Source organism: Colletes latitarsis, chromosome 2 (genome assembly GCF_051014445.1).
Source record: "Colletes latitarsis isolate SP2378_abdomen chromosome 2, iyColLati1, whole genome shotgun sequence".
Lineage (NCBI taxonomy): Eukaryota > Metazoa > Arthropoda > Insecta > Hymenoptera > Colletidae > Colletes > Colletes latitarsis.
This window is the reverse complement of record NC_135135.1, coordinates 23549721-23574261: the sequence shown is the minus strand read 5'-3', so window position 1 is coordinate 23574261 and position 24541 is coordinate 23549721. Positions and strand designations below refer to the sequence as shown.

The following is a 24541-nucleotide window of genomic DNA, read 5'->3' as shown; positions in this document are numbered from 1 at the left end:
TTTTGTTTCGAAAAACTTTAATGCCGATTGGAACTTCCATATTTACTTGTGATAACTATATATTGAAGGAGAAAACCTTAAGCAATTTTTACTTGCTCAATGTACATTTAATCTTTCGTGCTCTTCGCTTCCTTCGATAGTTGTTTCTCTTTTCTATTTATTATACAAAATATTGTCTTCTTTTCAAGAATTTATATACTTGTAGAGGAGCTATAGTTTAATTGTACTACCTTCATATTTCTAATAATATTCTTCGATTTTTAGTTTCATATAGTCATTGCCTATCATTTTTGTTTATTTACTGTATGATTGAAATATACACTATCGATCGAAAGTTTGCGTGTACCTTCGAATGCAAAACGGAGTCCGAGCTATGCAACTTTTTAATTTTTAGCTTCGTAAACAAAGGTAAATGTGGGGTTGACGACTGTGTATTTATCTTCTTTAATTGAGACATGTATTCCAACAAATTATACAGGGTATTACAGGGTATTATACAGGGTATTAGAAAGGTTCCTTCGCAGTACGTCTATCTGCTAATGAATCATCACTAGATCGTAGCTTTTCAAGGCTTCGATGGGTTTTAACAGATAGCTGTACTAAGCAGGAACTTTCCTAACAACAGGGAATTGGGTCACTAAACGACTTGACAATCTTAGAAGTTTCAGCAAGATAGATCAATTAGACAGTAGCGGGAAAACTACGCTGTTGCCAAGTATATCTTAGAAAACAATTTCTCGTGGAAAGAAATTGTATTTAACGGAGGATTAACCTTGAGTTTTTGTATTATCCGCGGTCAATTTTTTTTCTATATACTGCACAATGTAGAGATTAGTATTACTCACGGCTCAGGTCAGTGCTAAAATTAGTTAAAAGAAATACCCCGTACTTGTGCAGAGTAACACAATTCTCGCTACGTGTCCTTGAAGATCCAACCGCGGCTGCTCGTAGATCATAGAGATCTTAATGATCGATAACAGCTTTGGGGTTTGTGTTAGTGATATATATGAAAGCATGTTCACGCATTCCTCGTCGCCTTTCATTTATTCTATTTTAGTTTCACGAAATGTTACTCACATTCCTCGCGGAGGGAAAACATATTTCGAAAAGTTTGAATTTTCACTCGATTATCGGTGAACACGACGGACAATTAGTAGTAGAAACGAGTGTGGCTCGTCGTCGCGTGATTTGCAACCAAAGTACGATTAAGAGAACGCGATAGTTAAATCGATAATTAGAGTGATGCCGGAAGTACACGATACGATGGGTATCGGTATGATAAATGTATCGCAAATCGATTCTGTTTAAAATTAAGCAATTTCACTCGACGTTCCCTCAACATTTTTTTTGAAAGAATACAAAAATAAAATGTGGATAATAAATTTGCCCATCTCCGACGTCTTTTCGCTTTACTTGCACAGGTACACAATAATTTCCAAGGACGGTCTATTTAAATACACTATTAAGCATCGCAGAGAGTAGTGTTTCCACCTTCGAAATGGTTTTTAAGTACTTGTAAAACGACTTTTTTATGGGTAGACTAAAGGCGCGCTCCCTTTTGTAAACGCGGCCTCGCAGAGGTAGTTCTAATCTTTCCGGAGTTTTGCCTTTATTTCCTGGAATATTAGGGGGATTTCTGCGAAAACGTGCTGCTTTACCTACGAACAGAGATGCACTTTTCGGAGCCCGAGTCGTCGTGGCGCAAACGGTAAGGGTCAACACGGAACAATAGCTGGGCGTTACTGTGTTTTGTGCGAAAAAGGACAAGAGTGTCGTAAAGTGATGATGGTGGTCATCGAATCGCTTAATCGGCCCCTCGGTCTTTTACGATCAAGCTTAGCTCTAATTAAAAAGTACGTGCACCGCCTGGCAGCGGCCTCGCCGTAAAAACGCACCGTTATAAAAACTGTCTCAAAAATTCCTACGATTTTCGTCGCTACGCTCGCATTTTTATGACGGACCATTTTGCTAATCTTTATGAGCGCAAAGTGCCCGTCCATTGGCCGGAAACCGTCTGTTCCCCGTTGAAAAAAGAGGAAGAGAAAAAACATAAAAAGGAAAAAAAGAGTCGAGAAACAAAACAAACCTACACTTTGATGCAACAATAAAAGTTCGTCGCTAGGGACATTTTTTTCGGTTCGCCTTTGTCGCGTCGTCAGCCAGGAAATTTCCGTTAATTCCTACGAGCGGGAAAGAAGAAAGCGTATTCTCTCGCCGCGAGCGTACCGCGCGGCGTTTTACCTTGAATAACAATGGTCCCCGGCCATTATCGCGAACGTGGCTCCGATCTCGGCAAAAAATTCGAGCTCGCGCTTTCGTTTTTCCTGGGAGATTCCACTTCCGGCACGGAAGAGAGTTTTCCCGCGACCCTGGAACCGGGAAAATAGAATTCAACTAAGAATTCATCCATCTTGTTCAAATATTTGTATAACAAATAAATTGGCTATTCTATTTATACAATAAACGTGTGGATTTTAACATGGTATCTAATTGAAAATTGACTCGCGGACCAAGATGCGTTTGACACGTCTGCCTTGTGTATAAACGTTATACTTAATTATTCGAATGGTGATGAGACACGCATATGGATCTCTAACATATTGTTAATAACAATGGCGATCCATACGTGGGCCTCGGTGAAAAGGCTAATGGCGCTGTTTCTGACCTTTTCGCAACTTTGTTCCGAGTCTCGATGATCCACGTCGAGGATCATCTTGCTGGCGGAGTTAGAGATGCGATCACGGCTGACTCGTGCAACACTAATCACGAATGCAACGATTGTACCACAGGTGGCGCCACATGCACCAACTCCGAGAAACTCGCCAACTCGGCCCCCATTCAAACGAGCTAATTAACGTTTTTTCTTCCGCTGTTGCTGATCGAGTTTCTTCCCAGGGTAGCGCGGAATTCTCAATGGCGAGGCAAAAACCGAGACGCCGATACGTTCAGAGCCGATCAATTAGGGAAACGAGTCGCAGGAATGCGTGTCGGAGATTTTTTGCAACCGCGGTTTCCCGCCAGAAATCTCTCGATCGAACGATTGTCTGAATCAGAGGTTCACAAACCTTTCAAACATTACATCACACAAATAAACCTGAAACATGTATTTTCATACGAATACAATTTTGTTCGGTATCTTTACGTATCATCGTTTGAAATATCCTAATGCTGGTGTTTTCCAAATGATCAGGAGGGGACGAAAAAGAAAATACATATAACTTAAACACACCTTTCTATGAATACATTAATCGCCGTAGGAGTATATTTGCTTCTTATTGAGTTAAGTTTACCACTCATCTCTGTAATCGACGATGATAAGAATTATCGCGAATTTTTATATATTTTTTCAAGTTTAAGAAAGCAAGTATCAACTCGGCTCGTTGGTCTAGGGGTATGATTCTCGCTTCGGGTGCGAGAGGTCCCGGGTTCAAATCCCGGACGAGCCCGCGGAAATTTCTTTACTTTTACTTTTTACGAATGTACACTTTCACGCCGCGCGAGATTCTAAATCCCCCGTGGCGTGTAAGAGTGTGCGGTAATATCTCACCACGAACAACATTCGAGACGTTTGTTTTGCGTTGCTCCCAACTGGACGTTCTTTTTATTTAACGCCGATGTTCGCCTCTTTTCATCAACAATTTTTTTCCACTCGTCGTTATGATAATTACACCTTGTCGAGAGTTTTTTCTCCGCCTTTTAATCGTTACGTTTGATAATGGCGCTCGAAACTCGAAGGTCCTGTCCCGCGAATTCGTGTCGTTCGATGTAACCGCCACTAACGATAATTGATGCGAGAATAACGTTTCCTTTTGGAACATTAAAATTTATGTAATTCGAAAATGACAGTAAGCCACAGCCTTGTTTACACGTTTCTGAATCGATCCTCGCGAGAATCATTTATTCCCGTCCCTTTTTTTGTTTTTAATAGAAAACGTTGATACAACTTTCTTCAGAAACACCGTGACGCTGTCAAACATAATATTCCTATTTAATATTAAATTGTGAAATTTAAAAACTCGTATTCTAAAAGTCAGAGCAGACAAAATCTAGAGTTATTCGAAGCTAAACGATGTTTATATGCAAATATATACGTAAATGTAAATTTCTTTTACATGCAGACGATCTCAAACTATCTCAAGTAGTTTCTTCGTGGATTGATGCCATTAGAATTCAAGTACATCTTGATAACCTGGTAAACTGACTTAAATACAAATAAGATGAAGCTATTCCTAACTTCCACGTAACTCTTATTCTACAATTTTCGAAGTGATTGCACCTGAAACTCGTGTAGAATTTTTTGCATTCGTTAGTCCGTTATGGACGACACGGGTCTCCCAAAAAGAACATAAAAATTCGATTCCTCGTGTCGATGCGATCGCGTGTCAGACGTCCACGGGATAATCAACGCCTGGTGTTCTAGCGCGTGTCTCTTGCCAGAATCCTTTCTCCATTTTAGTGACGGAAATAAACGTACGAGTGTCCCCGAAACGCGTTTTATTGCTGGTTCGAAGGATTCGAAGGATTTTTACGAAGGCCGGCTCATTATAAATGTCGAATTCGGCGGTTGGTAAATATCGACGACGATAAAGTCGGCGGATCGACATTTTATGGGAAGGCGGGCATTAACGAGAAAATAAACGTCTATTTTTTCGCAATACGTTTGCGCGCTATGAGATAAGGGGGCACGAGCGTCGATGGTGACACAGTAGAGAGCGACCAATGCATTTTGCAACGTTTGTTTTACACGACGGTTCAGGGTCCGTCGATACTCTCGGTATTTGCCGTGTAAACAATTCGACGCGCGAGGCCGTACTATGTTTTTTCTCCCGTCGATGCAGCGTCGATTCATTTTATTATAATAATATAATTTTTTCAACGATTTTGAAGTGTCGGGAAACCGAGTAGGGGAAAGGCGTTTCGACATTTGACGAGTAGAAGAAAAAAACCGTCCGCGGACCGTGGCGCAACGATCTCGCGAAAAGGGGCCATTCTCGCTTCTAAAAGCGAACGTTCGGCCAAAAATGTCCCGAGCAATCGGGGCCACGACTTACTCGTGTACGTCGAGACGGCCATAGTTCGGACGACCGCGACTCGTTTGGATCGTGGGTTCTTTCATTGCAGCCCGAAACAGCGTGGCCGTCGAAAGAAACCAGGATGCGCTTCCATTCTTTACGCCTTTTTTTCAGACCGGTGATTAAGTAATACGTAATTAATAAAGGCACCATTTCATTCCGACTTTTTGTCGTGCACGAGAACACGCTCCGAGTAATTACAGCCCCCCCCTCTTCGCTCCAGTGTGCTCGTAATCTTGTACACATCACGCGTACGACAGGGTCGGTCGTAAAATTCTGAACGTGCAATTAGGCCCAAGTCGTTAATTTATTTTTCTCTATGTGTGGCCTACACTTTCAGCGCCAACCCCTTATCGTTCTGTATCGCATCGGAGGCGTACACGGTACTGCAAAGGCGTTGCTAATGTTTATGGATCGCGTATCAATAATGCAACTGCGATCGAGGGGAATAAAATATAACACATAATAAATGTTTAACGTTATCCTGGTTGGGTGCGCTCGGAATTAATATCTTCCTCGCTGCGCTGGAAACTTTGAATATTGTTTACGTTTCTCTATATTTGTTCGATCGTCTGTCATCTACGAAAACTGCTAAATATTTTATGTAGCATTAATATTGAACAGTGAACGTTAAATATTGATTTTTCGGAGGATATTTAGTTGCTCGAAGATTTTTAAACGAAGACATTGGTGTTCCTAGCGTAGAATTTCTCTGATTTAGCGGAAAAATCCGAGCATGACCGCAAGTTTGTTATTACATATGCGCAGGTAACTACGGATGCACCTGCGCCTACGTACGAGCGAGTTGCTTGTGGTCACCCAGTCGGTTCGCGGCCATCTCATTCAATTACCCGGGTCAGCTCGAGGTCGATGCCGTTTATGCGCTTTCGAAGGTCCTGCAACCGATAAGCAGACTGTAGAACGATAAAATATCGACGTCGCGACGTTGAACAGTTTTTTCCCCATGACATGAAATCCTCCCTTGTACGCGTTAACCGCAGCCACGTTTTGCATCTTAACTTCGACCATCCAATCAAATCGCTTCGGAGTTCTTCAAGAAGTTACGACAGGGTGACGGGCAGATAATTAAGGTAGCATTTGGAATTTCTTTTCGAAGACGGGTATGCAATTTTATCAAATATTTATCCATTGCTTCTAAAAGCACATATATTAAACCAGTGTCTCTCAGTAACGAAGACTCGTCGTCCCCTTCACTTTCATTTCTCGTCGTATTATCGAGACGATTAGGAGATTTTGATAACACTACGAAACGAGAATTAAATAGTGGAAAATTTTGCTACCACACGGAGGAAATATTTGGTTAAATCCGCCTCTTTTTGGTATTCTAGAGATCAGAGTAGAAAAGAATCGTCTGGTTTCTTGCTGCTTCTTGGCCGCAGGTATATCCACCGCTTTTAGGAAATACCGTGTGTTCGTTTCGTTGTTTAGAGAGACGAGCCCTGCTAATCGGTACAGTCAACGTAACACTCTAGTTTCTGATTTTTCGGCAGATACCGGAAAAAGTAGACAAACAGGAAGCACCGGGTTAAACGAACCCGGGCGGCGGGGAGTAAAAGGCGAACATACGAAAAGAGTCGCGTCAGAACCGCTTCCTCGTGCGTCGCATTACTTTCACCCCGAGTCCTTCGCGTCCGCGGATTCCGTGGTGTTATATCGTGTCAGGATTTTAATTAAAGGCAGTCCAACGTAAGAATTCTCGAATAAATCACCGCGAGAAGCAGGTACGTTCACGGGCGGATTCGAGGATTCAGGAGTTCAGGAATTCCGCCATCCCGGACTCGATCGTAGTCAAGAGTTAACACTTTCGTTTCCCCTCTACGAAGTATTTTTCTTACTAATTTATTTCTCTATGTTTATAACAAAACAGACTGATAGGAAATATGCTTCTGCTTCGCAAGTAGCGACATTGTATCGTTACTTTCTTGAACAAAATTCTATCTACCAGTGCAATACGGTAAACAGTACATAACCGCGAAGCCAGATTATGCATTAGTAAACTGCAGTTAACTTTACGCAATTGCGATACCGCAACCACCCAAGTTCCGCCGAGGCGCGACCACCGGTGGCTGAAAACTCCAAACGCATTTTTCTCGAAACCGTGTTTCCTCATCGTGTTGACAAAACGTCTGGGGAACTATACCGACCGATTTTGAAATTCGTCGTGACAAAATCTTGCTTGCCGATGATTCAATGGAGGCTTTACGCTTCAGCTTCCATCGATAATATACGATTCAAACGTTTGGTAGTACTCCATTTCCAAATCGATTTCGAAGAAAATATAAAATTTCAATTCGTGATCCTGGGCTTAAAAGGTTTATCGCGATTGATGCAAAACAAACGCGAGCTAATTTAGCGTCCGCGCGAGAGATGTCTCGGGGGTAATTCGGTCGGTGCTCGAGGCCGCGGAACGAGAAGGAGCTTCTCTCGATCCTGGGGATCGTAGCCGCGGTGCGTGGACGAGGTAATGTGGGAGAGGTCGACGCGGGTCGGCCGAGGTCGCGCGCGAGCCACGCATGCCGGGATACAGGGTGCTCGTAAAGTCCCGATTAGAGGAGACGAGAGACGAGACCGCCACCACGGAAGACAGGATTCTCCGAGTTCCAGGTAATACCTGAGCGTTCTCTGTTCGCCTCCGGGCTGCCGAAGGATCGATTCGTCGGGGGTTTCCAGCACGGCGGGGACCCCGGGGTTAAACGTCGAACGTATCTCAACACCGCCAGGGGAAGTCGTCGTGAACGCACACGTAATAAGTGTACTGGCCCCAGGCTCCGGGGACGACTGGCCAGTTTTGTGATTTACGCAAAGTAATCCCATTACGGGTCGCGTCGCTCGTTAACGTCACTCGAGCATCTCTACGAGGCTGAGCGACGTCTCTGCCGCGGGTGAACGCACGATATCCCATTGAAATCTTCCCCCTACGATACGGGGAAATGCATATCTCGATTGCATATCTCATTTATTGTTCTGAAATTGTGGCTTCATCGGTGATTTTGAAATATTTCGAGATGTTTGGAGGTTTGAGTACGACGCGAGTAAGTTGAGGAGATGCAGATCAGATTTTTAAGAATTTTGCGAGTAGAACGGGGGTGGATAGAATAGATCGAGGATTAGGATCTTTCGAATTTGTAAGGTTCGCAACCAGCACTTCTCCCATTTATTACGAAATATATAATATAGACGACATCGAAGTGAATTGCAACACGATTTACGTTGCATTCCGCGAATGTAAATTACGGAAGAAATTTTCAACACGGGTGGTCGAGAAAGAAGCGCGGCGAGCTATGTGGGTCGTAGAATCCTCGGCTGAAACTCGAGCGATGATTGAATAACGTTAATAACAGCTTCGGCAGCTGTAACTTTGTTCTTGGTCCGCGTATACTGCGTAAGTTAGAACACGAATAATCGCCGAGACGTCGACGCTCACGGACGTTTTTACACCTTCTTTACGCGACGTGGACGTCCATTCGCGCGAGAGCCGCGAGAACAGGTGGCACTCCCACCGAACGCGATAAAAATACACGCCGTAACGATTTAAACGATAAAAACAACGAAGATACGACGGAATGTCGCGTCAACGTTGGGAGGTTTAACAGCACTATCTCTGCGTTTAATTTGCCGTACGAGCGCGCGAACGGCCGCGGATACGCGTTACAATGTAACACTCGATGGTGTTAAAGAGTTTACGGCAGTCCTGTCTACGCGGTGTTCGCGAATTCGCGAAAGCGTCGTTGCGTCGTCGACGAAACTTTATTAATACGCGCTGAAATTATGGAACGATCGAAATCAAAGCCTGCCACGCTCGTACGCAATGCGTTACGTAACGTGATTAATGAAACCAAAGAGACACACAAATGCGTCAGCTACAGACGTATCCTAATACCAACGTTTGAATTACACAAAAACGTCTGGACGTCACATCGATAATTACAGTCGAACTCGCTTGTAACGTTGTGTCTGGTGACCACCTTATAACGTTATTGCTCGAAAATCTCGTTTATCACGTACGGTTTCGATAAGTACCGGATACAGGAGGTAATTTTCAGCCCCGATTTCCGGGCATCGATCGTGGTTGTGCTGTATCCGAACGAATCCACGGATAATTTGCAGACACCCTTTGCATCGAACGGGAAAGCCGTTGTCGGTTGAATTTTCCGGCAGCACAGCGTAACGTTTGGTAATGGTCATCAGAGGCGACAGCCGGGAAAAGCATCTCTGTCACGGAGGTTAATATTTAGCCAGGCATCTGGGAAAACAAAGTGAAAGGAGCACGTATGTACCATCATCATCCTTCGACGATCTTATACGACGACGCCAGGCCTGAGCGCACGGTTATATGGCCTATGAATCACGGGCCGCGATGCCCACGTTTAGCCTCAGAGCTAATTGAAACTTTTATTCGTAATTACGCTTCTCTCCTCGTTTTTTCTTAGCACGCTTCACGGCTTATCCTTGTGGTAATCCCCGCCCGTTGCGTCTCGCTTGTATTCCATCGTTTGCAAAATACCGGCCGCTCGAGACGATTCGGCCTTAAAATAGCGTCTGACATGCCCGTCGGTATCCGCACTCTGGAATTACTTCGTACACTTTACCGGCACTTCTGTCGCGAATAATGAGCACTCGCCGGCGCGTTTCAGCCGCGATTCCCGATTTTACTGCCTCGACGCCGAAAGGCACCGAGGATTAGATCAGACGTGATTAGCAGTGGCATTTTTCCCGCTGGACGTTTTTAACTATCGCGCGCAATAACCGTATACCACCTTTGCCACGCATCGAAATCACTCGTAACGAGGCTCGTTCGCGCCTCCGGAGCCTCGATTCTTTTCCCTCTAAGTAACTGTTTACAACCGCGTCGATCTTAAATCAATTTCACGCGCATACCGCGAAACGCAGCGGATTATGTTCAAGTTAATCGCGCGAATTAATTAGTACGTCGAACGGCGAGTGTTCTCGATTCGAATTCGAATTCCGTTTCAATCACGAGTGATCGGAACGATTTGGAAACTCGCAGCAGGAGGGAAAATTAAAGTAACGATGTCCGATCTTTCATTTTGTAAATTCATCCTCGATACTGGGCAGCATCATCCGATTGCTATCTTCAATGCAATCTTCGTTCTTTGAATGCTAAAAACTACTTTTTGTTTCGTTGAATCAGCATCAATGTCGGAATTGAACTTACTTCCAAACTCGACGCAGAGTAACAGGAAGCAAAGGGAGGTAAATAACAGTCGCTCGTAAGAATCGAAGGCTATAATAATTTAGTAATAATAAGGCTTGTCAGTGTTGACTGGTTTGAGTCGGATTTCGCAGTTTGACCGATCGTGGCGTTGGCTGGGTTGCGGGCAAGATGGAGATATATATCAAGCGTGGAGAGCTCGCGCGGTCAAGGCTCGCAGCTACCCCCGGTGAGGTCTTCATCCGGCTACCGCGACATTAAGGAATATTCCCCTCTGCACCTATCCCGTAGACCCGTTGAGGGATAGCCTGGACGTAAAGCGAATCAGAGCCGATGCTAATCACTCGCGCCGTTCGCCGCGGCAAACCAAAGTTGCATTATCCGCGCGAAAAATAAGAGGAGCTGCGCTCTCGGCTTCATTAGCATACGCTCACCGCGCGAGCCCTTTCGTACGTACGCTCGTCATTAGCCCCGAGACGCGATTAATAATTGCCCGCGGACGGTTAACAGTCGATGGTTAATTTGTTCACGGTGCGTGTACGCGCATGGTCGTCTTCTCGTTGTGGTTGGGGCCAGCGAATAATCGTCGGTAATTAGACCGTGGAATCCAGGCATCTTTATCACCCACGACGAGATTATCCTGGGTCGTTTAGCGTCGCTCGGGTCTTTTTGCAGCGGCTACGTTTTCATTACGGCTGACATTATATTTCACTCGGAACGGGCCGCGCGTAATTCCAATTGAGACGGATTGGCCGATGCAAGACGCCGTTAAACGCCTTCTTCAACGTTGATTGATGCGTTGGAGCGTTTCTCGGAAAGCTCGTCGCGTGATTAGAGAATGCCTCTGCCGAGATTTCGCGCGGGAGAGGGAATCATCGATGCAAACGAGGCGCTATCGTCGCCGATGGATGTCGAACGCGGACGAGATGCGCAAAACAACGCCGGGGATAATTAATAAATTCACGCGCGGTCGAAAAACACCGGTTGTAATCGCGATTACGTCAGACACGGGTTAGCGACGCTCGAGGGGGACGAATCGATTCCCGCGCGATCCTCCGCTCATGGAATTACGCCGCTGTCGAGAGCGTGCGCGCGTTTGATCATCGCCGGAACCATATTATTATTAAGCGTCCCGATACGATACGCCGTGTCGACGAGGTAGCGCTTTGTAAAGGCGTCTGGTTTCTCAATTACCCGGTTGCGCAACTCTTAATTACGATGCCGCTCGGTTGTGCGATAATTCGTTACAATGTATGCTCTCGTGCTTGATGCAACTGCCACTTACATACGTGCACGCGAGCGCACCGTACGTATCATACGACGAATTTCGCGCCGAGATTTTGCTTGGCATCCTTGGAACTTTGCAAGGACACCCGACTCCAAACGACTGAAACGCACCCGGATGCGCTACGATGGATCACCATAGTACTCCAACAATCGTGGTTCAGTTAAGCACATGATCCCCCGGTTGGGAAGGATAGAAACGTTCGATTAACGAATCACGGTATCATTTTAAGAATCATTACCGTCCACCCAACACCGCGACTTTTCAATTTGATATTTTAGCACCGTGGTATTGGACGATACGATATCGTCGTCAGCGATACGGTCCGTTCGTTAAATCTTTACGACGATATAGGCGCGGCAGCGTCTTCGCAAACGCGCCTAGTCTCGCCTTTCTCCTCCGCGAAATGGCGTTTTAATTATTACCGCGCATTAACCCTGGCGAACCCGCGATCACGCACCTGCATGGAAGCGCGTGCCCCCTTTGCGTGGGCGTGCGCGAATCCACCAAGACTCTTCCCGAGCGGGGTGATTTTTCCGCGCGGCGATTTTATCGCGGGACGTTTATGGTCTTTGCGCGCGGACAGTCAAGGGGAAGTGTGAGAACGCCGATTAAACTCCTCTGAACGTTTCCACGAAAGCACTAACATTGTACCGATCCATGGAATCTGAATACGTTCTCCGATAAGGAAAACTACGATAGCTTCTTTGCTCTTAAAATAAATACGCCTGGTTAACTAATAAAAATATGACAGAAAGAATTGCTTTCGGAGCGACGACAGACCATAAATCGTCGAGCTTGAAATTCTGATTCGTCTCAGTTATCAATTAATAAATCAATCTTTCGAAATACACAGTATTCTCCGTGACGCTCTATCGACGAGCACAGTTTACTATTAAATTTGAATTTCCGCGTGGAGTTTCTTCCCAGGCGTATAATTTCATCGTTTAAACCTTCCTTCCGGTTGCACCACGGTTCTCAGCCGGCGCTGTACCAAATGAAAAGACTCTGACGCGTTTCCAAACATCTTGCCTCACTGCCGCGACAACGAAGACCGCGAGTCGAGCTCCGCAGGCAAGGTAAAGAGGCAACCGTCCGGTTTCCTGCCGGCAATTACACGATCATTGAATCCACTAACCGTCGACTATGTTAAACAGGTCGCCAATAAACGCCCACGCAGTTGCGAATCGCCGTCGTTGCGCGCGCTCGCGCACGATCGACGACACCTTTCTTCGAATCGTCGTTCTGTTACGAGCCCCGTAAGGTGGTAATCGCGTAAGGCAAGGTAAACGCATCGGTAGTTGACCACTTAACAGAACATTGTCATATAAACTTATACAGAGTATTCGGCCACCCCTGAGAAAAATTTTTATGAAAGATTCTAGAGGCTAAAATAAGACGAAAATCAAGAATATCAATTTCTTGATTGAGGCTTCGTTAAAAAGTTATTAACAAAATTAAATTAAAAAATTTCAAATCATTCACAGAAAAATTATGGCCGAACACCCTGTATATTTTTTTTAGTTCTTACGAACAGATCGCGTCCAGTTCACGGAACCGCAAACTGTTCTTTAATTACAAAGGCTGAAACTTACAATTTTGCGAATGCTCTAAAATCTTTTAGTAGCCGTACACCATATTATGCGTGGCTGGAATTTTCATGTTTTTCTTTCGGAGGGTGGACAACTACTGGTACTTTGGGCTTAATTTGAATACGGTAGTAAGCGTACAAGTAGCGGATTTAGATTCGCCGGTGTCATTTATTAGGGGAACCCTTTTTCGACGAGGATAATCGTTCTCTCCACGACAGAGATACCCGGTCAGCCCCTAAGGTGCAGTTGAAATGGTAGCGGCTGAATGGAGCACTCCCGACATGAGCTTGTTCGTTCCCGAAAGAAGTCCGCGGCCGCAGAACACGGTGGTCCGTGCCGATGCAAATGCAAATGAGCCGCGCCGGCCCATATAGCGGGCGTGCATAGTGGGTCACATTAATCACCCGGGGACCCACCGGCCAAATCACTCGCTTTTTAGGCCTCCCTTTAACCTATCCCCGTACGCTTTAGCGGTCCCCGGGCCACGGAACCGAGCGTCGCAAATATTATCGCGAACCCGGGATTCTGCACGACCGGTTCTGCCGTCCCTTTTCGAGATAATGGCAACGAGCTTAAAACGACGAGGTCCGGGACACCGCGCCGCGGTTGTTCGTCTTCACGAAAATACTTTGTCTTCCGTCCGCGGTCAGTTTTGTAACTATTTGTTTCGCCTCTGGTCCTCGGATTCTTATTTCCTCCCCGCCGGGATTCCTCTGGAAATACTCTGGGACGCGCGCGAACGATCCCGACCGGCTGTTGTCAGTTTTAGAATGTCGATGGGGTACCTCGTTACGGCTCGTTCGCTATCCTCTTTCTTTGCCCTCTCTTTCTGACTTTCCGAATTTCGCTCGTTCCTGCCTCGACGCGCCAATTACCCGGGCAAATTGCCGCTCGAATTGGAACACCCGTTCGACGGATTACTGATATTTACGAAGGTAACCGTGGACAGCGTTTAATTCGTTTGTTACATTTGGCTAAAATCTATAAACTAGGGGTTATCGTATTTGATTGAAAGTTGAATGAATCTCTATATGCCCTTGCAAGGCCTACAGTCCTTGTAATATTAGCGAAAAAAATTACTACTAATTGAAGTTTTGGATAAGTTCGTTAGAAGCTTGATGATTTGAGAAGATGAGGAAAAATGGTCCAATTATAAGAAGCTTCCCCTAGGCGCGCGATGCTGCGTCGCGACGAGCAGGTTGTGCTTACAGGACCGTATTCGGCGCCACTTAAGCGCCGACAAACTTATCCGTAACTACTCCGCGGGATCGGCTCTCTCTTTAACTTCACCGGGGGTACTGGCCGAACGCGGGGCAACGTATCGAGAGCAAACGGCTCTTCCGGAAGTCTTATATGGTAGAGAGTTAAGTACGGACTCGTACGGCCGGGAATAACTCTCGAGAATGGGCCCTCGGGTGAGTATCGAGAAGGCAAGTCGCACAGTGGAAATCAGGAGAGAGGAAAATGATGCTTTAACGAAGCAATAACGTAGGTAAAGAAAGGGTTATAGACTCGTAAGTGGCCACTTAAGACGGTAAATGAAAGCTTCTCCGCCTAACGGTCCGACCGAGCTTCCAATTGCTGAATCGAGAATCATTGATTCGACGCCGATGATTCAAGGCCTAACTTTCTTTATTCCAAGCGCCATATACAATATCCCGAAATAAATGTCGGTCGAAATAGCTGATGTTACTCAACATTTGATAAGGGAAGGCCTTTCTTTATCGAATTTAAAATAATCGAACCAAACGGAGATTTGAGAAATTGCTACGTTTTGCTTCCAATTAGTTTCCATTAAACACGTTGTTATTGATTTCATTCTAGAGGCTCGATGATTACACGTAATGAGAGTTCGTCGACCTTTCTACGATTATTCAAGATCATAAACACGTAACGAAACAACCTGGAAAATGTGTGTCTTCTCGACAACTTAAAAATCGAGGTTCGATTACCTCTTCGAATAATGATACAAAATGATCTTCTTGGGCTCACGATCCTCTGTGAAAGATCGTTAAACTCGTCTTAACCGTGGTTATTACATTCCAAGATAAATATCGTTTCAAGTGGAGAAATGACTTTGACATTTACTGTTACACGAACGAAGAGACACTGCGTTTAAAATTTCGTTCCGCCTATGGTTGGTTTATTTTTTTACACGCTACTTTTTTCGTACCGTACATGCGGTATTTCCAAAGATACAGAAGACATTGACGATAGTTCGAACAGCGGGGTGCCTCTGATCATCTTGTCGGTTACATCATATCTTTCATTAGCTGAATAGGATGTTGTGAAACCGTGATTGAAACGATGCTAACACAAAATGGACGAATAAATATGATTAAGATAACATTCGTCGACGCTGTTATGTTTATTACATTTTCTATGGATTAAGGCAACCGTACACAATACCTTCGTATATTAAATTATGATTTCGCAGAAATAGTTTCCCAGGAAGATCCTTAAACAAGAAATCATACTTAATTGAATCTGTCTGTTAAAACATCTACACCGTGATTGAACTACGGAATATATCCTGGCGTCGAAAATAATTGTCGACGATCTCAAAATCCCGGAAAGTATAATCTCTCGGGAAATAAATCAAATAACAGACGGGAAAGGTAACCGTTTCTTTCTTACTGGTATTTTAAAATCAAAACAATTAATAATCATAAATGGGAGGAGAAACTTAAGAACAGAGGAAAGGGGTTTCCTCAGAAACAGAAAGGAGAGCGACTAAAATGCGTAATATTTTTTAGGACAGTCTCGTAAAATGCTCGTGTTACTCTCGATACGCGTCTCGGTAGTCCTTAGTTCCCCGAGGAGTATCTCCCATTCAGGAGGACAAGGTATCGCGCATATTTCTTCAGTGTCCATTCCCTAAAGAATCCGTAGGCATCGTCCCATTATTCCCATTCGCCTTGCTGCGAAACAAAGCGCTCCTTTTCCCCTTAATAGTCGCAGATCTGATTGCGAGTCCTACAAGCTCGTTTCTCCGCGCGCTCGCTGCAAACGATTATTCCAAAAAAGTCCCTTCCGATTACGCGCACTTAATAGGCTCGGACTCGCACGGTAATTGCGAGGTTAACTGATTTTTAATGACGGGTCTGTCGATTGCTACCGCGACCGCGCGCTTCTTGTTCTTCCTTTCCTTTGTGCTCCACCTTCGTTTGCTCCTCTCTTTCTTCTCTTTTCGCGTCCCTTTCAGCGAGATTCTCTCTCACGAGTTCGCCGATTTCTGCTCTCCCTCGGGGTCTCTTTTATTCCCTTCGGACGTTTCGGGTTTTTCGATTCCGTTCGCTCGAAACGACCTTTACCAACGCCATAGACCAGCAAAATATACGAAATACGGACGCGAACCATCGATTCTATTCAAAAAAAGAATTACGCTTACATATCCCTCGTTCCTACAATAGTTGTATCAATTATTCTTACAATTTTTTCTTTGGTAGAACCGGTTCTCATACTGCTAATTCAGTCTTCTACCAGGCGTATTTTTCTTGAAATTGCTCTGCTTCTCTGAAGAGCCTGGTATCTTTTTAATCCTGACTGCTTGGGAGGATGGTTTCCCTTGAATTAATTTTTCTGACTGCAGAGATCAACTCTGAATAACTCATCACGTCCCGAGGCAGGGTTTTATACTGTTTATTTTTTGCATCGTTGTGTTTCATAAATCTACTATCTTAAATTGTTTAGTCTTCTAGACGGACGATGGTATATAATATAAAAATATTTATTATTCGAATTAAATTTTACCCATCCTTGACCTTAGGCGTGTGGTATTTATCGACGAGCGTTACGAGCCTTCCTTACCAACGGAGATGAATTCGCGTTTGGCAAAAATGGCCTTATTTAAAATCGACAAGAATCAACCCTCTAACGCCCATAAGAATTTGCTTCAAATTGTGAGAAGGAAACATTAGATTTTACTATGTCCAGGATACCCGGATTATTGAACGAGTATGAATATTTTGATTATTACTATAAGGTTTAAGATCGTTTGGTTTACTCGGAAGTTCTAAACACGATGCATAAAAAGGAGTAACGATTTCTCGATCCGTAACGACCCTCCTGCCACTGTCGATAAATACATGGAGTTGCGTAATCCTTATTGCAACGCCGATGTCCGTGACTAGTCTTTAAATTATTAAATCAATCTCTGACGCGACGAAAACGACGTACAGTAACATTTATCACTGTTGCTGCTATCCGAGCTAATATATTTGTGCAAGTCTACTATTCAAGTCACGAAATTTTAGATTTTTTTGCGTATTTTCGATAAAAGATTCGGATACAAATCCTCAAACACAGCTTCGTCATTCTAGATTTTAAATTTTGCCTGTAAAATTACCCCTTAAAATGTTTACCACCAGTAGGTAAACACCCTGTACTTAACAAGGGAATATTGGTCATAAAAAGTAGTGTTCGATAGAAACAATAATATTTCAGAAATACGTAAGTCTGCACGAGATTCCTTTGATGGAATTCGGACAAAACCAGTTACCGAATCGCGGCGATAGTTCTCGACGAAATAAAACCACGGAAATGGGAGTGGAACCTTGGAAGTCTGGCGACGTTCGGGACATCCTCGATTTTCACGAACGGTCGGGAAAAAGTTGGCACCGGGTCCGTTGGTCGTCGGCCGTGAAACATTGGACAACACTTTTCCAGAGCGACGGTACCAAGGTTGCATAATGTAATTACCATTACGTAGCGGCCGCGTGCTAGGTACGTGTATGGTCTTCTTTAATCGACGTGGGCGTTCTTGGTAGGAAGTCGGGTAAATCCGTGACTTTTCAGACCGTGGATTCACACGATACTTTCGGCCGTGACGGTCACCTATTTCCAGCGTTCTCGAGTCGACGTAGGATTCTAAATCACCGTTTCAAATACAGCGTGAATAAGCACAATGTTGGCTAGGAAAATTAGTTACTACTGAATAATAATTGGTTTATTAACTCTTAAATAACAGTTTTAACAGAGCCAAAGAAAATTTCGTCATTAACTTTCATTAAGGATTCGAAGGGTTAATAGCACCGAGTTGCGTAAGAATCCTGAAGTCGATATCGATCGACACGATTATCGGGTAAATTAGATTCCGAAGTCTCAGATCTATCATACTTTCGAACGTTGAAAAGAAGCCATATATTCTCCTTGACGAGTAAATTATACCTGCGCGCTATCCTTCATTGACACGCAAATCGTTCTACATTAATATTGTACCTGACGTGTGGGTACGACAATAGTGCCCCGGAAATGATCCTCGATTTTTTCTCGTCCATCATCGCGCGGGGAAATTTTTACCAGCACGAGAACGATCGCGTTGTGCCGGCGCGGTTCCGAGCGCGCCAGATCGTCGTACGAAAAAAGATGGCCAACAATGTAACGGAAATCGCTCCTAATACGTTGACACCCATGCACATTATTACCTTAATGTTCCTCATTGGCCTCGGCAAGGGTTTGCCCTCTGTTCCAATGGCCCATTCAGACGGCACAAGTCCGAAATCCGGTCGTCGGAACGAGCCATTGTGTGTCGCCACAAAACGCTCTCGGTCGTCTTCACAAAGGAGTAGCTTCTTGCTACCGTGCGAATGTTGCAACATAACAATCGTGCAACCGTGCAACGGACGAACGGTGATGCAAAGTAGAGCCAAAAAACAGAGACGCGAGGGAAACAACGCGAGCAACGAGCGACGCCGTTTCTTTTCGCGTCCCTTGTTCGGAGATACCCACAGAAATGTAAAGCGCGGTCTCCATTGACGGACGGGGTCGACGAAAGCTAATTCCCTTAACATTTCAACATTGTTTCTCAATTTTCCCCTTCTTCCTACAAGGTTGACAAACTAGATCGACTCATGGACATGTCTTCTGCATCTGCGATTTTTCTGGGGTTCCTTCTTAATAAAATAATTATTGTACGTTGCAAGGAAAGATTCAGACTTAAAATATAGATTCCTCAGATATTTTGATGGTACGTACAAGGGTAATAATTTATGTTTCGTGCATTTATTGTTACGAAAATCTCGTGGTGTTGGCGATGCCAGGCACGAGCAGCGAACGCGTTAAAGGGTAGGACTTAACGTAGCAACCGCCTTATATCAAGGAGCGTACGGCGAGGCAAAGGAAGAATGGACGTGACGTCGTTAATAAAAAGCCAGGATGACGTGTCCGAGTACTATTAATAAGCGTGTGATAACCGACGGCCGGTAAAATTGGCGACGTTTACGAGATGTCGGACGTTGGCCGCGCGCGAGGCTCGATCTTGGGTTAAACGCGTCAAAGTTGCGAGCCGGCGCGGCGGTTGCTGGGCCTGCGAAAGGGCAGGACTGCCGGGCCCCGGCGTTATTAACGTCAGTACACGGGCTTGGGAAATAAAACGAATTTCGTACACACGTACGTCAGTGGCGGCGGTATGCAAATGCCGGATGGTAGGCATAAAGCGGCCGAACGATAAAATAAATCGTCCGTGGCGCACGCGATTCGGTGCGCGGTCGCGGTGCGCTGCGTCGCGGCGTTCGATATACATTTAAACGACATAGTAGTCGCACGATGAAACTTTATGGACGCTATTAAGCGGCGCGCACCGAGGAGAAGAGCCAGAGAGATCGAGGCCGATAAAGACGTTGTCGGATCCCCGTTTCGGATGCCTACCCCGTTTCGGGGCTCGACCTCGGGGGCTTATGGACGCCCAGCGTCCTCGGCCGTGGACGTTAGTCAGGATTAGAAGGGTTCACGGGTGCTTCGGGCTCGGCTCGAAATTCGTTAACGCGAAGATGTATTCACGGACCGCGGCGAAATAGAAAGGTGGAACGGTGGAACAGAGCGAGAGAACAATCTCGGTTCGTGAAAAGACGAACGAAAGGATGCGGCACATTCCGAGAGATCGAAAGGAAGGCACGAGGAGAAATATTTAGGGCTCGTCGGTATAATCACGCCGTTGGAAGATATATTTTATTGCCTGCTCCGGGAGTACCGTACAGTCACCGAGAACTAGCTCCTGGCAGGTGCAACGGCTAGCTCCGAGACCGCGAGCTCGGGGGATAAAACGCGTCGAAATCGTCGGTATAAATGAAATCACCACTAATGCTAGTATTAAATCGTAACGAAGAAATTGAAGAAGCACGACCCGGGAGAGTGGTATGCATTGGGCAACTCTTCCCTGCTTTTTCGAGTTCCGCGACGACGGAAGAGCGATAAATTTAGTGTTTAATGCGCGACGCCGCGAGAGAGTGCAAGGATATCGAGAGCGTCCGTGACACGCCGGCGCTCGGAAAGAATATTACCGTCCTTATGCATCGAGTTGCGGCAACGGGATTGTAATTAAGACGATCGGTCAAACAAAGATTAATGACGATGGTGGTATTCCTTTCGGTAGACCCGGAAACGTTAACGAAGCGAAACGAATACGCCTTCGGGCATGCGGTCGGGTCATCGAGCTGAACTTCGTTTTAAAGGCGCGATCAAACTAGAAATAGGTACTCGTAACGGTTATCGAGCGGATAAACGAACGAACGCTATAAATAATATTACGACGCTCTCGGGCCTGAAACACAAAGGTGGATTTCAGTTTTTAATTGTTAGTCTTAATCCTGTAATCGACGCTTGCATGTCTGCAATATATTTTATAATATTTGTCACGTTCGACTCAGGTTTAATCCACTACGCGAATACCCCGTGGTACATAGTAACCTTTCCTATTCCGCAGAAAACACACACGAGATCGTGTTGTCTTTACGCTAGAGCGACGATCTCTGATAAAAGCCGGCTCCTTTCGAGCCACGAAACGCAATCCCCTGTCCCTGGCGCGTAATTAATGGTTTCGGAGGGGGATTTACCGTGCCACGGGTGTCCTTTATTTTGACAGAGAAATATTTATAACTATATGTTTGCCCTGGTCAGGGGCCGAGCGAAAGAGGGGATCACCGCGACTCGCCTTAAATCCGACCACGGCTCGTTTTATGCAAAGCAGGCTTTGCATAGCATTTGACGCGACGACATGGGCCCGGGATCAATGAGACACGAAAAGATAATTCGTACGCGACGAATCAATGGATCGATGATTGCTATCGTTCGATGGGAACCGCGGTTACGTCGTCGCGAGTTCGATACGTTTGAGTTGTCATTCTTCCCAGGCTACGTATACAGTCAACGTTCAAGTATTGTTTTGGGTGAAATTGTCGCGATGAAAAATGAGGGGAGGCAAGCGGGACGACAGTTGCCGCAGGAGGAGGATCCTGGGGGCCCGCAGACAAGTGCGACGGAATCCTGGCACTGCTAGATGACCGGTTAAAGGTCCAGATCCCCGCAAGAGAGACCGGAGAAACTAGTTTCGTCCGCTTTGTCCCTTTCGTTTCACGGCCACCCTCCAGGAGATACGGCACGGTTCCGAGTCTCGCGCACGGTTTCGACCGCAAAACTCGTCCCGGACTTCGCCGCCGCTAATCGACTTAGGTAGGCAAGCATATCCCGTGAGTAATATCATCGCATTAACCCCGGCTCCGGTCGGTTGCACGCATAAATAGAATCGTCTTTGGCCAGCGAGCGCGATCTCGGGCCAAACGGGGGTTAATATAAATGCGTGTGCGCGCGGCGGGGTCAAGTCCCTACGCTAGATTGATACTTTACGCGATCGCCGGGCACCGCGAACACGTCGCCGAGCGTACGTGTTCCACGCGGGTCAGTAACGCGCGCGTGTGTGGTCTGCGAAAATGGCTGGAGATCGTTAGGCGTGAGCGAGACCGCGTTACCCGTTCCGACCCGATGAGTAATTGATTTTAAAGTGCGCGACACTTTATACTTGATTCGCGAATTACACGCCATTCACGCCACTTTGCCTCCGCGTGCACGCGATAAAACCGGGAACCGAAGAATTATTGGAGGGATTAGAGGGACGCGTAGCATGGTTGCATTCCGAAGTCTACCGGTGATTCAATTTCACGAGGACTGCGTTTAGAAGGACTCGGGGGACGCGTTATCCGCGTTTTACTGTCGTCCTGGAACCGTTCGGGTCCCTCGTTGCTATTTAACCCCGCGATGCTCGTAACAGCGCCTACCACGTTCATATCGAAGCGACCATTGAATCTACAAGCGCGCAGGTTACGCTGCTTTCTCGGTAACGTCACCGTAAAATGGCCCCAATTGAAATATTTCCACAGGACAAGCTTCAGATTCGTTATAGTCAACGAAAAACTGAAATTAAAAATAGTCAACATTGAAGTTTCGTCTTTAAATAAACGGAAGAAAGAATGTATATGTCTGCAAGAGATCGCGTTGGAATTTCTCGAACATTTGGAACGAAAATGGTTCCAATAACAAGCTAGTTGATCGGGGGCATTCCTAATGGGAATCCTCCCTCGAGGACGTCATTAGACTATTAGGTTCCGATGCATTCGAATAATTCGCCGTAGCGCGGGGCACGTCTCAATTATGGGCATCGCGCAGAACCCGGCGCAGCTTCCAGCCGAGCTTGGACCACCTCGAGGACATCGTTAGGAAATGTCGCAAATTGGTCTAATTAGAGTTCTCGTTTGTACTGGTAACGAGGCTGGATCGCGCGCAATTAACTTTTTGACTCCGGAGAGTGGTGGACGCGGGAATGCCGGATGGAATTTCCCAGAGCTAGCGGAGGGTGCGCGCCCGAAACGATCCGGAGAAAGTGTCGCAGACAAAAATCGCCAGGAAACGCGCTCCTCACGTAGCCGGCGCGCATCGTGGAAAAACGGCGACGATTACCCGTTAGAAAGGCGCCGATTCGTGAGGGAAATAGCAACCGGTCGTTAGCCGCTTTCGTTAGAAGTTCGTTAGCGGATTTGATCATTTGAGGCACGTAGCCCGGGCACCGATTGCACCTATTTACCCAGATCGTGTGTTTCCTTGAGTCTGCCTTTTATGCAATCCTCCCACGCCCGAGGAACTGGCGCGACGCGAACCAACCAATTTCATTCTGGCCGAAAACCAGGCCAAACCTGTTTTTCTCCGCCTCGAATTTCAATCTCGAGAAACGCCGCACAGGAATAGGAAAATGTCTAGATTGCTTATCCGCGATCCTCAGAAATCAACCTCATACGCCATATTTATTTTTAAAGAAAAATCGTGTCTCTAGTCTTATCGAAAAATTCTGACTCGGTTTTGGAGTTGTCCAGTGTGGGTGATGTGGAAAATGCGTCCGAGCGATCGTTGTTCGCCTCGTGCTCATGTGTATCATCGCGTCCGATGATTCATAGATTTCTTGCGGCTGGCTTTCCTAGCGGCCGTCCCACATCCGTATCCACCGCGCGGATGTAAAATTGCGCGCGGAGGAAACAGTGTGGCAATCGTTTCGCGAGCGCCTTCGCGAGGATTACCTTGCGCGCCTCCTTTGCAATATCGCGTTTCCGTACGAAATGTCGTGTTCACGTCCTATTCAACAGGCTAATGCCGCTGTTGTTGCGATTCCAGGCTCGTCGTGTAACCGCGAATAAATCGATGGTCCGCTCTTCCCCCGTCGACTATTTAATTGACCGTACACACGGCCATTATCGATTTCGCTTTCGACGTCAAGGATTGTCTTGGAATATCAAACGCGGATTCTGATTGTTATTGAGTAGTTGGGAACTTCCAGTACATTCTTTGTTGCGAAACAAACGTAACGTATTTAGTTTTTCCAAATTTACGTCGTTTTACGTCGCTGATCGTTTCGTCGGAAAATGAATTAGACTGCGAAGTAGTAATTATCGTTGTCTGTTACGTGCGTTGGTAAGAGATAAAACAAATTGTAAAATAATACATTGTAGTTTACTCCAAGGCGAGACAAAATACCTGGCGCATCGTACCAAGCCGGTGGAACACGAAGGTTTTCCGTGCGATTTGATGTTTGATGTTTCACAATGTTTTTATTTCTTACCGACACACGTAACAGACGATTATGACTTTGCAGTCTAATTTACGTTTCTTATCTTAAACTTCAAGAACAAGGATTTACGTTTCATTTAACCGTTAATGAACCTTTTAATATTTATCCAGACTCCGTAATCTGCCGCAAGGCCGCGTTATATCATTCGCCAGACACTGAATCGTTCGATTCTGTAATTCCTAACGAGGGTTACAAAAGTAAAGAATAACACTTAATTTTTGTACGGCTCGATCTTTAGTTTCTGCTGCGAAGATTGTTCGGCTTGATTAATCGATTCATTAGTTTCTGTTTGGAGTTTAATCGATTCGCATTAAAAATGCTCGTTTACGCGTATTCATAACGCACGTTGAAACACGGAATACCGATTTTGTAAAGCGTATTGAAACTTTCAATGCGGTTTGAAGAAAAATGTTTATGCAACCGCGTTTAATCAATGCAAATTGATTAAATACGCATTAAAGCGTCGGATAAACGAGGTAATGATCTATTATTAGTCAAGCATCCAATCCT

The 24541-nt window shown here is 45.5% G+C and overlaps 1 protein-coding gene and 1 non-coding gene across 4 annotated transcripts in view; both read left to right on the top strand.

Annotated features, from left to right (window-relative positions):
* LOC143350497 (uncharacterized) overlaps nt 1-24541 on the top strand; it is a 224327-nt gene that overhangs the window by 15838 nt on the left and 183948 nt on the right. The gene's annotated exons all lie outside the window — the stretch shown is intronic.
* On the top strand, nt 3375-3446 carry Trnap-cgg (transfer RNA proline (anticodon CGG)). Its single transcript has one exon. It is a non-coding gene; the product is annotated as a tRNA-Pro (tRNA).